The 13,099-nt window shown below is 36.6% G+C and overlaps 1 long non-coding RNA gene across 1 annotated transcript; it reads left to right on the top strand.

Annotated features, from left to right (window-relative positions):
- Positions 1–762: 762 nt before the first annotated feature.
- Positions 763–1,336, top strand: LOC141338349 (uncharacterized). The gene is made up of 2 exons (XR_012355835.1): positions 763–948; positions 1,085–1,336. It is a non-coding gene; the product is annotated as an uncharacterized lncRNA (long non-coding RNA).
- The last annotated feature ends 11,763 nt before the right edge of the window (positions 1,337–13,099 follow it).

The following is a 13,099-nucleotide window of genomic DNA, read 5'->3' as shown; positions in this document are numbered from 1 at the left end:
AACGTGAGGCAGCGGAAGCAGGCTCTATACCACCAAAATGGTATAATTACATAGTCTATAAATAATTGCTCACTGTATTTTTGGTCTTTTTTTTTTTTACCTTCTGCTTCATGTGTTTACAGATAGTGGCAAGTTCCGTCACCGCCTGCGGAGGAAAATTGCTGAGAGCAAGAGACTGCTAATGAAAGACATAGAGACCTATAACAGTCATGAGCCTGCCATGCCAATTGATTTTAATGAAGTGGAGCAGTCGCTATCAGGAGACAACCCGTCCCCAACATGGCCGTGGGAGATTCATGGCAGCGGTAAGCGGAGTTTCCCGAGGCCTCTGATTTATTTTGTAAAGACTCAAGTCAAATGTATTTATACATTTTCTTTACCTCTGTTGTAGCACAAATCGAAGAAAAGTTAAAATTTTTTAACAAAGCCATGCTGAAAATGAGACTGGAGGAGGAAAGGACAATACTTGTTCAGGAGATGGCCCAGCACTGCTCATGGTTGCAGAACTTGCAGGCAACTCTTAGAAGAAAAACTTCAGAGGAAGGCAAGTTTCATCTTTGTAACCATACCAATCAAACAAGGAAGTGATGGTGATAAGGACACCATACTTTAACTTTACCTAACAAGAGATGTATCTTACTAGAAATCTTACTAAAAACATTACACTGACCATCTAATTTTGGTGAGTTATAACAAATATTACAAAGCAATGTTGTGGTAATTTGGATTTGTTTTTCACTTTTCACTTACAGACAAGCGAAACAAGGGCCTTTCCTGTCTCTGCAGAAGACGACTGTCTGAAGTTTCGGATACGTTGAAAGAGGTGCTCCTTCAATACAAGACTGTTTTAGGCCCTCAGGGCTCTGCTATAGATCTGGAAGATAAACAGGAGAATGAAAGTGATTTCAGCAGTCCAGACACCAGTGAAAATGAAGAGGAGGAGTGCAGGTAATGAATATGTGAAAAGTGTCATTTGAATATCCTTAATTTATGTAACCTGTCAAATTGAGTAAAGATAGCATTAATACTACATTTGTTTAATGTTAAATGTCTACTCCTGTCTGTTTGTGTCTGTGTCTCTCAGTGAGGAGCTACCGGGCAGGTGTCTGTAATCGCTTGATTGCGGCCAGGGCAGTGTAAAAAGAACTTCATGGGTGCCATTCTGGATTCCTTCTCTCCTGTATCACATTGTTTTGCTTTTTGTTTGCCTTTTTGCCATATGACTTATTACATCACACTTTCATTTCATACCATATCATTTATACTGATTATTGCTTATTTCTCAGGTTTCATCTCACATATGTACTGTAATAAATCACTATTTTATGTATCTTTATCCACGTGTGGTCTCCCATTTCATGTTGCCTGGGCAAAAAGGAGCCTGGTCAGGGTTACACTGTTGTTCCATTTTTCTGGACTTGTAAGGTTTATACATGAGCTAAGTAAAATCACAACTACACATTCACTGATTCTATAGTGCCTCCTAGAAATTTTTTTTTAAATCTTATGCTCCACCTCCTGACAACACACAAGCAGCGGGAGGTCTAAAATTTGACTAACAATTTATCATTCCCTGTATCAATATGTGCCACATGCTAACATTTCATGAAATAATGGGTGTAACACTTACCTAGGCCTCTCTGGCCAATATGGGTGTTTGAATTGAAGTATATCTGGTGCATCAAGCTTGCCACCAATATGTCAAAAAGATATTTTGTGGATTAAATGCACATAAAACACACATCAAATGTATATGCTAATACAGAGCAGCACTACAGGCATTAAATAATACTAATAAAACATTTAATTTGTATAGTGCTTTTTAAGACCATAGAGCAGTGCTTCCAACCCTGCTCCTGAAGGACCCCCAACACTGCACATTTTCTTTGTCTCCCTAATCAAACACCTCATTTAACGCCTCAGCTCATTAACCCATGTGGTAATGAGCTGATGAGTTGAATCAGGTGTGTTTGATTAGGGAGACAAATAATACGTGGAGTGTTGGGGGTCCTTCAGGAGCAGGGTTGGGAAACACTGCAATACAGAGTACAGGTCCATCTCAATTAATTAGAATGTTGTGAAAAAGTTCATTTTTTCCTTGTAAGTTATTTAAAAAAGTGAAACTTTCAGATATTTTAGATCCATTGTATGTAAAGTAAAACATTTCAAAGTTGTTTTTTTTTGGGGGGGGGGGGGGTAATTTTGATGATTAGAGCTTACAGCTCATGAAAGTCAAAAATCAGTATCTCAAAATATTAGAATATTTACATTTGAGTTTCAACAAATGACCATCCCTACAGTATAAATTCACTGTATCTCTTGTTCTTTGAAACCACAATAATGGAGACAATAATGGAGAGGACTGCTGACTTGGCAATGATACAAACATTGACACCCTCCACAAAGAGTAAATCACAGAGGGTCATTACTGAAGGGGTGGATGTTTACAGAGTACTGTATCAAAGCATATTAAATGCAAAGAATTTGGGTAGGAAAAGGTGCACAAGCAACAGGGATGACTGATTCAAACACTTGTGAGAGCTTCACAAGGAGTGGACTGAAGCTTGAGTCAGTGCATCAAGAGTCACCACGCTCAGACGTCTTCAGGAAAAGGGCTACCAAGCCACTTCTGAACCAGAGACAACATCAGAAGCATCTTACCTGGGCTAAAGACAAAAAGGACTGGACTGCTGCTCAGTGGTCCAAAGTCCTCTTTTCAGATGAAAGTAAATTTTGAATTTCATTTGGAAATCAAGGTCCCAGAGTCTGGAGTGGAGAGGCACAGAGTCCATGTTTCTTGAAGTCCAGTGTTAAGTTTCCACAGTCAGTGATGATTTGGTATGTCATCTGCTAGTGTTGGTCCACTGTGTTTTCTGGAGTCCACAGTCAACTCAGCCATCTACCACTTCATGCTTCCTTCTGCTTTGTGGAGATGCAGATTTCATTTTCCAGCAGGATTTGGCACCTGCCCACACTGCCAAAGGTACCAAAAGCTGGTTCAATAACCATGGTGTTACTGTGCTTGATTGGCCAGCAAATTTGCCTGACCTGAACCCCATAGAAAATCTATGGATATTGTCAAGAGGAAGATGAGAGAGCAGTGCCACAGACTGATCACCTCCATGTCACACCGAATTGAGGCAGTAATTAAAGTAAAATGAGCTTCTACCAAGTATTGAGTGCATATAGAGTAAATTAATATACTTTCTATAAGGCCAATAATTTAATAAAAAAAAAAAAACATTTTATTGGTCTTATTTTTTTTATTGGGTATTCTAATTTGTTGAGATAGTGAATTGGTGGGTTTTTGTTAAATGCATTGAAGTTTCACAATTTGAGTTGAATTACTGAAATAATTAAACTTTAAAATAAATAAATTAAACACAACATTCTAATTTTTTGAGATGCACCTGTACTGTTGCAGTAGTCCAGTCTGGAGGTGATGAGGGCATGGATGAGATTGATGCATTGGACAGCAGGGTTGGGGTCAATGCAGGAATGAACTCAACAATTCCAATTCAAAGAAGGAAATGGAATTGGAATTGAACAACAATTACAGGAAACAGAGTTGGAATTGAATTGGAATTACAGGAAGTGGAATTCAATTCAGGGAAATTCCACTGAATTCCATTTAGTGCTGTTTAGTGCAGTAAGCATTTATTTGTGATTACATTTAGAGACATACATTTGAACTTTATTTATGATGCTTTACAAATACCAAGTAATGTATGAAACAGAGTTGATCAAATGCAAGGAAATAAAAATGAGAACTGTACTTTATGAATTAATAATTGAATGACAGTGGTGATAAGTTTCTGGATGCACTATACATTCAATGTATGATTACCACATAGTGTATGTCTCAACTCACAAACAAATGAGTCATGTTCATTCATGTATTTCTTTCACTTTTTATTGCATCAAATTATCATAATTTGCTGAAATTTGGCATGTGAAATGGTCATGCTTAACATACTAAACATACAGTACTTTGTGTTTCTTTTATATGTTTGTTGTTTATGTGATTTACAATATTTAATGTACTTTAAACTATTAAGCAAATCAAGTCACATTTTTTTTATTTAGCAACTCAAGTGGAATTTATTTGATTTCAATTCTGTTTCCTGACATTCCAATTAAATTCCAATTCCATTTCCTGTCAGCTGACAGCTGCATGCAATTCCAATTCCAATTCCATTCCAGGAAGGGAATTTGAATTTACCATTCATTCTCAATTCAATCATGAATGGCCCCAACCCTGTTGGACAGTTAGTTCATCAATATAGAATATGGGGCTATCTATGCAGTATGATGCACCGAAGCTGGAAGATGGAACATGTCTTAATTCACATGAATTGACATGCATAGGCATTTAGCATATGGGTTACAGTTTACATAGCCCCATATTGTACATTGAGGAACCAACTTTACAGGTGGTACATTTTGGCCTATTTACCAATGAGGTACAGCTGATTCAACCACCAAAACCACACATTTTTCCAGAACCCTATAGCCTGTAAATGTTCTGTCAATGGTTGGAGAATTATTTAGGAACTGTTCTGTCCCGAAAAGTACTGCCCACATGCTGTCCTATGATGCGAGGATGTCTGGGCCCTTGACTTGCCAAAGCAGGTCAGCTATGAAACTGGATATATTTTAGCAAAACATATACATCAGAATTTATTTTGCCAAAATTGCACATATCTTTATGTTTTATGCTCATGAAATTGTACTGTATCTCTGCATATGATATGACTGGTGTGTGTGTGTGGCAATAAAATTACCTGTTATTTAACCAGATAGAAGAAAGCATCTGATGAAATGTTACTGCCCCTGGACCCCAGGTTATCTCAGTAGAGCCCACCAAAGGTATAAAAAATGACACATTCAAAAGGGCTTGAATCCTTGAATGTGTTATGCTAATCACTTAAGATATGGTTTATAATGATTATAATGATTATATCTGTTATTGGTCCATCTCATTTACAAACATGTTATATGAACCACAGCATACAATGACAAACAATATAAACAGTGTAATTAAACAAAATATATAAAAAATGTGTATTTCTGACCCCTGTTGCTAGGCAACACACCCTGTACAGCTTGGCTAAAGAACAATGAATGGGCTACATGAAACTACAGAAATGTATAATTTACTATGCATTAAATTACAATGCATTAGAATCATGATATTGTTATCACCCAATTACGCAATAAATCATTGTTAGAAGGAAATATTTTTTATTGTTATTTATGCAATGGATTATCAATACATGGATATTCAGTCAGAGGAAGAGTGTCCACTCCACGCACATTGGGGGCACACCCGGAGTAGTGGGCATACTCTATTTGACTGTAAACATCAACACCCATCAAATCAACTCACGATTACCACAAACTGCACAATTACCTTTAACAATAAAACACTGTTAACAAAGTGTAAAAACTATTCCATGTTTATTAATGTAATGCATACTAATTTCATTTACAGACATTGTTTGCTTATTTTAATTATTTTGTACTTTGTTGAATGTTGTTGTCTATATGAAAGTGACAAAAGACAATTATTGTCTTCTCTATGCATATATGTATGAAAGTAACAAAAATCTCTCAATATTTAGCAAAAACTTTATTTAATATACATTTAATGGAAACTACAGGGATGCAAGCAGATGAAAGGTGGAAAAACAGGAGTGTGTGTGGGGGTGGGGATTGTGTTTAGGCTTAAGAGGCTGTTTGATTGGACAGCCAAAAAGCGGCATGAGGTAAAAGCAGCAGCACCACCACCATTGTCCACTGGAACATTCTTGGGTCTTCTTTTTGGGTCCTTCTACAGTCTCACCACCACAATATAATAGGAGAGCCTAAAAATCAAATTGGAAAAACAGATTTATGCCCAAAATGCTGGTCATTATTGGGAAATAAGTCCCTTTAGGATAAAGCAAGACCTGTTCGCCTTGTAGGGAGTTATTTTCAATATAATGACTGGCGTTCTGCACATTATCCCTTACTTATTAAATTACTAGTCATTCACAGACATATCGTGTGGCTGTGAAATGAAAGTGAAACATGTACTTACCAAGGATCAACGACCAAACAGTGGAGTGGGACTACTACAGGGAAGTGTGGCACGACAAAGACCGGCTTCTTCAGCTTGTTTCTGGTGGGGGGGGGGGACAAATATGTAATGCTCAGCTGACATTTTCCAGTGTGTGTACAGAAGTTGGTAAAGTAAAAAATTGAGGATGTCCAAAACAGTACAACACTTACTTATCTACCTTACCAGGGACCACTGATGAACTGCAACCAAATAATGGAGTGGGACCACATCAGCAGCAGTGACTGGTAAAACATCAGTAAAGGGGAAAGATGTAAGGTAATTTAAACCACCAAGAATAACAAGTTTCAGCCAACCAATCCTAAATCAACAAATATTGTAAATAATCACACTACATTACCTTCTGTTGTATGAATGTTGGAAACTGCCATGCATATTACATATAGAAACGTGTTTGTGATGACCATTATGGATATTGCACATTCATTTTAAATTATTAACACTGTCATTCGTGAGGGATTTTTTTAAAATTTACAATAAATTTCATCTGACTTACAGCATGTACAGAGTCCTGCTTTGTGCACACATTTTGCTCGGTTGAATGATTTACTAACCTCTTGATAAACCACATATCAAAAGAAGAACATGTTTCTGTATGGAGTTACGCATTTCTTGAATTATCCAGTTCTGAAATGGCAGGAAATGTTGAACATCTACCATCTTTAACACAGGGCTTGTAAACAACACTTTACTTTGTATAAAAATATCACAAAATTGCTATAAAAAACTTTATTGAATATGCAATGTACAATAAAAAAAATAAAACAACATATATTACTAAATTAATTAACTTAAACAAATGACTCCTTGGGCTCCCAAGTAGGAGTCCACTGTTTCCCACTGAAAACAAAAAGGAGACAATTAAGTTACATGTGATATTTCAATTATTCTATTGGGAATGTTAACTTCAAACACATTTGCACATTCTTCAAAACAGGTCTAGGTAAACGCAATTGACTTCAAAACGTGTGTGAGATTGAGAGTAAAATAGAGAGTCAGAGCAATCTTATTTCTGTATTTGTCATATAGTAGAAAACATACCATGCTGCACAAGGCTCCCAGTCAATCAGCAATTCTGTTTGACCCTATGGCAGGAACAACAATACATGCTTGCCTTACATATTTTTTGCATCAGGCTTTGGTAACAGCCACCATGTTTTTTGTTTCATGTTTTACTATTATATTTGAATTATTTTAGTCAAGAGACTGTAGTATATACTGTATACAATATTTACATTGTTTGATTATTTGCCAGCTTTACTTCTGTGATTGACAGGTATTTTAACTTAACATCTTGACATTAGTTTGACGTAAATAGAACAAATAAAGAGTAGTATGTGTTCTGTTATGCATGTCTTACCTTTCTCACTCTTTCTTTCAGAGCACTCCTAATTGGAAAAACACCTAGGCCAGTGTGGTAGGAGCAATCTGAAGGCATCAAAACTCAGATTACGAACACAACATCATAAACATATTCAGGTCAAGCATTCACATCAAAGTGATCAAACATCAAGTCTAAATGCAAATGTATTTATTTGACAAAAGTCATTTAAACTTACTTTTTTGTTTTTTTTTATCCATTTCTGCCTCTGTGGGATAAAAAAAAAAACAGACATATATTCACTCAAAAAAGGCAAACAATTCAAAAACGGTCTTGCTCACCATACCATTTATTACAAATATCAATATCATTAAAAAAAAATTGACAAATGCAAAACATGCCTGACTTCCCCTTTCTCTTCCTTGTTGACCCTGTGGTTTTAAAGAAGTCAGATGTCAAACTAAGTATGGAGTGGAAAACAATTAAGGACTATCTAGGTATGTCTTTTTATACATTCATTAAAACAGGCACACATTCACACATGTTGTGTTTACACACACACACACACACACACACACACACACACACACGCACACACCCTCATGTGTAACCTATGTCATACCACAAAAATGAACATGAACACCCAATCAGAACTAAATCAATCAGTTGAGAAGTTGCCCAGCAAAATTGCTGAAAAATTTGTTGGATACAGTACATACCATACTCTTTCTTATGTGTGCAATAACCTCCATTGTAACAACTGACATCATTAGCTAAGCTAATGATTTCAGTTGGAGACAACTAGCCTTTAGCTTACATGCTAATCGGCCCCTCCAACTTCAATTGAATTAGGCTAATAGGGGGATATGTCGAACTGGGATGTTGCATACAAATACAAAAAAAGTATATGTCCCTCCCTAATCTAACTCTCTGGTAGACAGCAAGTGAGCGAATTAAACAAAACACAGCGGAATGTTGCTTTAAGAGCTTTAAAAGTTCGCTGTAAGAGTTACCTTTTTTAGGTAGATGTATTTCACCTTCACCCACCACAGTGGGGCCTTCCAGCCCCGCCTCCTCCACGAGGCCATCACTCTCTACAGCTGGGCCTTCCAGCCCCGGCTTCTCCATGAGGCCTTCAGTCTCCACACCTGGGCCTTCCAGCTCCGCCTCCTCCACGAGGCCTTCAGTCTCCGCACCTAGGCCTTCCAGCCCCGGCTCCTCCATGAGGCCTTCAGTCTCCACACCTGGGCCTTCCAGCCCCGGCTCCTCCATGAGGCCTTCAGTCTCCACACCTGGGCCTTCCAGCTCCGCCTCCTCCACGAGGCCTTCAGTCCCCGCACCTTGGCCTTCCAGCTCCGCCTCCTCCACGAGGCCTCCCAGCTCCGCCTCCTGCACAAGATTTTCTGACCCCACCTCCCCTGAGGTGCCCTGCTCGTCACAGGGGGTGAGGGTCAAGGTGAGGACAGTGTCCTCACTTGCCTTCCAACCTGTTCAAATTTGATTAGAAAAAAATGGTAGGAATGAGGCTGAACTATAATGTATTATAATATTCAAACAGGTAGATTATTTGACATTGCCGCACATAAGAATTTTAAGACTATATTTCTTAGCTTGTATGCATTTACATATTTCTGAAACACAGGCAAAACATTGACTATAGGCTATTTTTCATACGGGATGCAAGTTTATATGATTTTGTTTAAGGTGTGAATAGCTAAAGGCGAAACAATGGGGAAAACAGGGAAACTTACAACAACATACATCAAATATCGAACTGGCATCTTAAGAAACCCAAACTATGTTTTACCAAATTTTCAGACTACACTTGGTAACCTATATTAACAAGGCTATGTATTGAACATGGCTGGAATTATAATCTTAAAACACCAGAGTATTGTTTATTTATTTAATTTTCGACTTAGTTTCTACGCAACAAAAAGTAGTTCTACCTTCAGTGGACAGTGTCTTGTTTGCCACAATTATCTCGTCCATGTAACCAACATTCCACAACGTTGAAATGTAATAAGGCTGTCATTTGTTGTATAAACTATAAATATTTGATAAGTGCTGAAAAAATAGGGAAGTATTGACAATCAACTGTACAAGTAGACGACTGAAAAAAATATATACTTTACATCTCACCTGCACAAACCAACTCATAAAAGGCAGTTATTTTGCTGAGGTGTTGTGTGGCCAGTGGGTCCAGTTCGCATCTTGGGGTGAGGGAAGTTATTTTTGTTTTTTTGCCATTGCCTTCCTTGTGGCTTGTAGCCCATTGCATGTAGCTTCTCAAGCTGCAAAGACATTTATTTTTAAAGGATAAATGCACTTATAACCAGCAAAAGCAAAATTACTGAGTCATCATCAAAACTGAATTTTCTATTTTGTCAAATTTACTCTGTATGAAAAATTATCTCTGGCTTGAATTTGATGTTAGAATTATTAACAGGTCAGGACTTAATGTTACATGTTAAAAGTCAAAATCTGGTTGCCACTTGTATGAATTTGGTAGCCCTGTAGATGTATAGATTTTTTCCATCCATATTTCATATTTACCACCCCAAATGAATAGGTTTACACTGAAAATCAATGCATTTCAATACACTGCAAATACATAACGGGATTAGTTCTACGAGACGGAAGATGGTACATCTAGGATACAGGATTTAGTAAAATACACAATATAGCTGTGTTGTTTACTTTGGTAAACCCATTCATACTGTATGTTTTTTTTACAAGGTTAAGTGCTCATGAAATAAATGAATTTTTGGTTGTCTTTTGAATGTTGTCAGGGATTCTGCATTCCGGATGATGGTAGGAAGATCGTTCCACCAGCATGGAACCGTGAATGAGAATGTTCTGGAGAGTGAATTTTTGGCAATGGGTATTTAGTTCATTAATATGCCTTTCAAGTTAACAGTCAGTGACTCTGACTCTGCTGGCCTGTTCCCAAAAGCCATAACCAATTTGAACTCAGGAACAGGAACTGACTCCACACTTCCCCTCCAATCCCCAGACTTTCTTCTGCCCACCTACTGTGCAATATTTAATACGTTTGATAACACTGCTATTCTGTGCAACTTCATTACTGTTCAATATTTAACACTTAATATGTAATACTTAATACTTCTGATATAATCAAAATCAGTTTAGAAACCAAATTTATTTTTTTATTTTAATTTATATAGCTTCTCAGAACTGTGCACCTTACACCCCCTCCCCCCTCTTTTGCAATACTTATTTTATTCCTTGTTGTTACATTTCTCTTATGTACATGTTGACAGTGGAAAAGGAGTTGCTTCAGTCTCGTTGTACATGTGTATAATAACAATAAAAGGCATTCTATTCTATTCTATTCTGAAGAATCTGTGTTTAAAGTTAAACTCCACTTTTAACAGTAGTACCTAAATTCCTTATTATTATTGCATGAATGCCATGACTACATTAAATTCATCACATACTACTGAAAGGTGGAATCACATGCTCAATTTAAGTCAGTTTTTCAATAAAGATTTACCTTGCCCGCAACTTGGACAGTTTTTAATTTTGGACCACCATGTGTTTAACACGCCTGCACTAGGCTTTAACTGTGTGAAAGAGAACCTTCAAGTTGCATTTGGTATTTAAACTCTGTTTAGAGGTCGAGGTAGAGGTAAACCCTATATTTCAGAAATCTGGTTTAAATCCCTCTTTAAAATAAATACAAATAAAAGCATTTGAAAAATATATTATGATCTTCTGTCAAAAATGTCACTCAATCAGGACTGGTAAATGTGGCGACCCTATTAAAAAAGGTAGTGTTAATTGTACACACCAAAATTATGGCTTCATCACGCATGGCTGCCTCATTGTGGTTTTTTTTAAGATTGCCAAGCCACTCCCCCTTCTTCATATCAAGGGCCTGCAGTCTCTTCAACAAACGTGCCTTCTTGGGCTGCTCTGCCCCACAGGCCTTACAGACCTTAGTGGCACAGGGCATGACCTGAGGGCAGTTGGGGCATTTCTTCTTATTAGAAACCATGTTGTCTGAGAAAAAAAGAAAGAAAAAAGAGAAAGTTATTTATGTATAATATAGGCTACCCATTGAAACATTCTGAATTAATATCACACTATAGGACTTAAAATCACACTATGTAAGGGATGCTATGTGCTTTCTTAATTTCAATGGTCAAATTGTCTTAACCAGTCATTCTTCTGAGTTTTGAACTTTGTTCGTGATGACATTGTGATAAGGGTAAACATTTCTCTGATTTTTAACTGCTATTTACACAGTAATACACTGTGTGTGTGTTGCCCATATGAGAGACCGAAAATAGTCCTATTGATAAAAGAAAAATGTGACATTTTAATGTCTACTGAACGCCTTATGAATATCACATTATTAAATTACACGAAAATCGAAAAGGAAGAGTTGAGAATTTTTTTGTGAACTAGTTACACTAACATGTGACATGCAGTTAGCACTTATAGCGTTTTATATCAGACAAATGGAAACACCAAAACAATGTCACAAGAAGTTAAAATAGAGCATAAGGCAGTCATGACAATACTCCAGCAACATTCTTGACTAATACACTTTTGCATACATATTTCATCGAATTATATAGTCTACTTGTTCATGAGGTTGCCAATAATTTTATCTTACCTTACTCAACGACTCCAAAGGACGTAACGTTAAGTAGCTAATTGGCGGTAGCGCCGTCACCCGGATATTGTTGTGCAAAAAAAAAAAAAAAAAAAAAGGTGAAAAATTAAATTAAACTATTTTTTTTTCTCCAACAGGAGAACAGAAGAAACTTACTGGAACTTAAAAAAAAATCGGAGCTTAACTTACTGTAACAAAACTGAGCAACATACTGTACTGCTGGTGACAAAAACACAGATTAAATGTCTTTTTTTTCTGTAAGATGCGCAGTGTTTCGTTTTTTAAACTGTTTTATTCTTATTTTTTTATTGAATTTTTAAAATGACAGAATTCAATATCAAGTCCTTGACACATTACTTTTACACATTTTCAAATTTAGTAACAATATAGTTTAAATAAAAAGAACCAAAAAAGAAAAGAAAAAAGAAACTTAAAATAAAGGGCATCACAAACGTATGTTAAATTCATTTAGCAAAGATAGGCCTACAGATCTTTGGGCTTTTCAAATTTTTTTTTTTCTTTTTTTTCTTTAGACTCTAAATATATTGTAAAGGCTGCTTAATGCGATAGCCTATAGTGTCGTTAATGACCCGCTTATCGCTGATGGCTTACTGCAACATTTCACCGGTAATAAGACCCAAATAATATTATTAAAATAAAGAAATGAATGGATACAATGATAACAAATGCCCATAGATGTAGCGTTATAGTTTTAAAAATATAAATAAACAGCAAAGCAATCCTGCTTCGGAATAATAACCGAAAAAGACCGAAATAATAATAAATAATAATTAATATACAACGCCGCCACTCCCACCACGCGCAGTGCTGAGGGGTACCAAAACTAGCCTAATGAAAAATCAATAATCATAGTCAATAATTATAATTCCGATATTATTTCATTATATATTATTAGGCACCTTTCAGCAAAGAGTATTTAATTGCTCTGGAGTGGTCGGTTGGTTTGCGCCAAGTTTGACTTTGACAGTAGGAGGTATATAAAAGACTAAGC

Source organism: Garra rufa, chromosome 7 (assembly GCF_049309525.1).
Source record: "Garra rufa chromosome 7, GarRuf1.0, whole genome shotgun sequence".
Classification (NCBI taxonomy): domain Eukaryota; kingdom Metazoa; phylum Chordata; class Actinopteri; order Cypriniformes; family Cyprinidae; genus Garra; species Garra rufa.
This window is presented reverse-complemented; position numbering and strand designations above follow the sequence as displayed.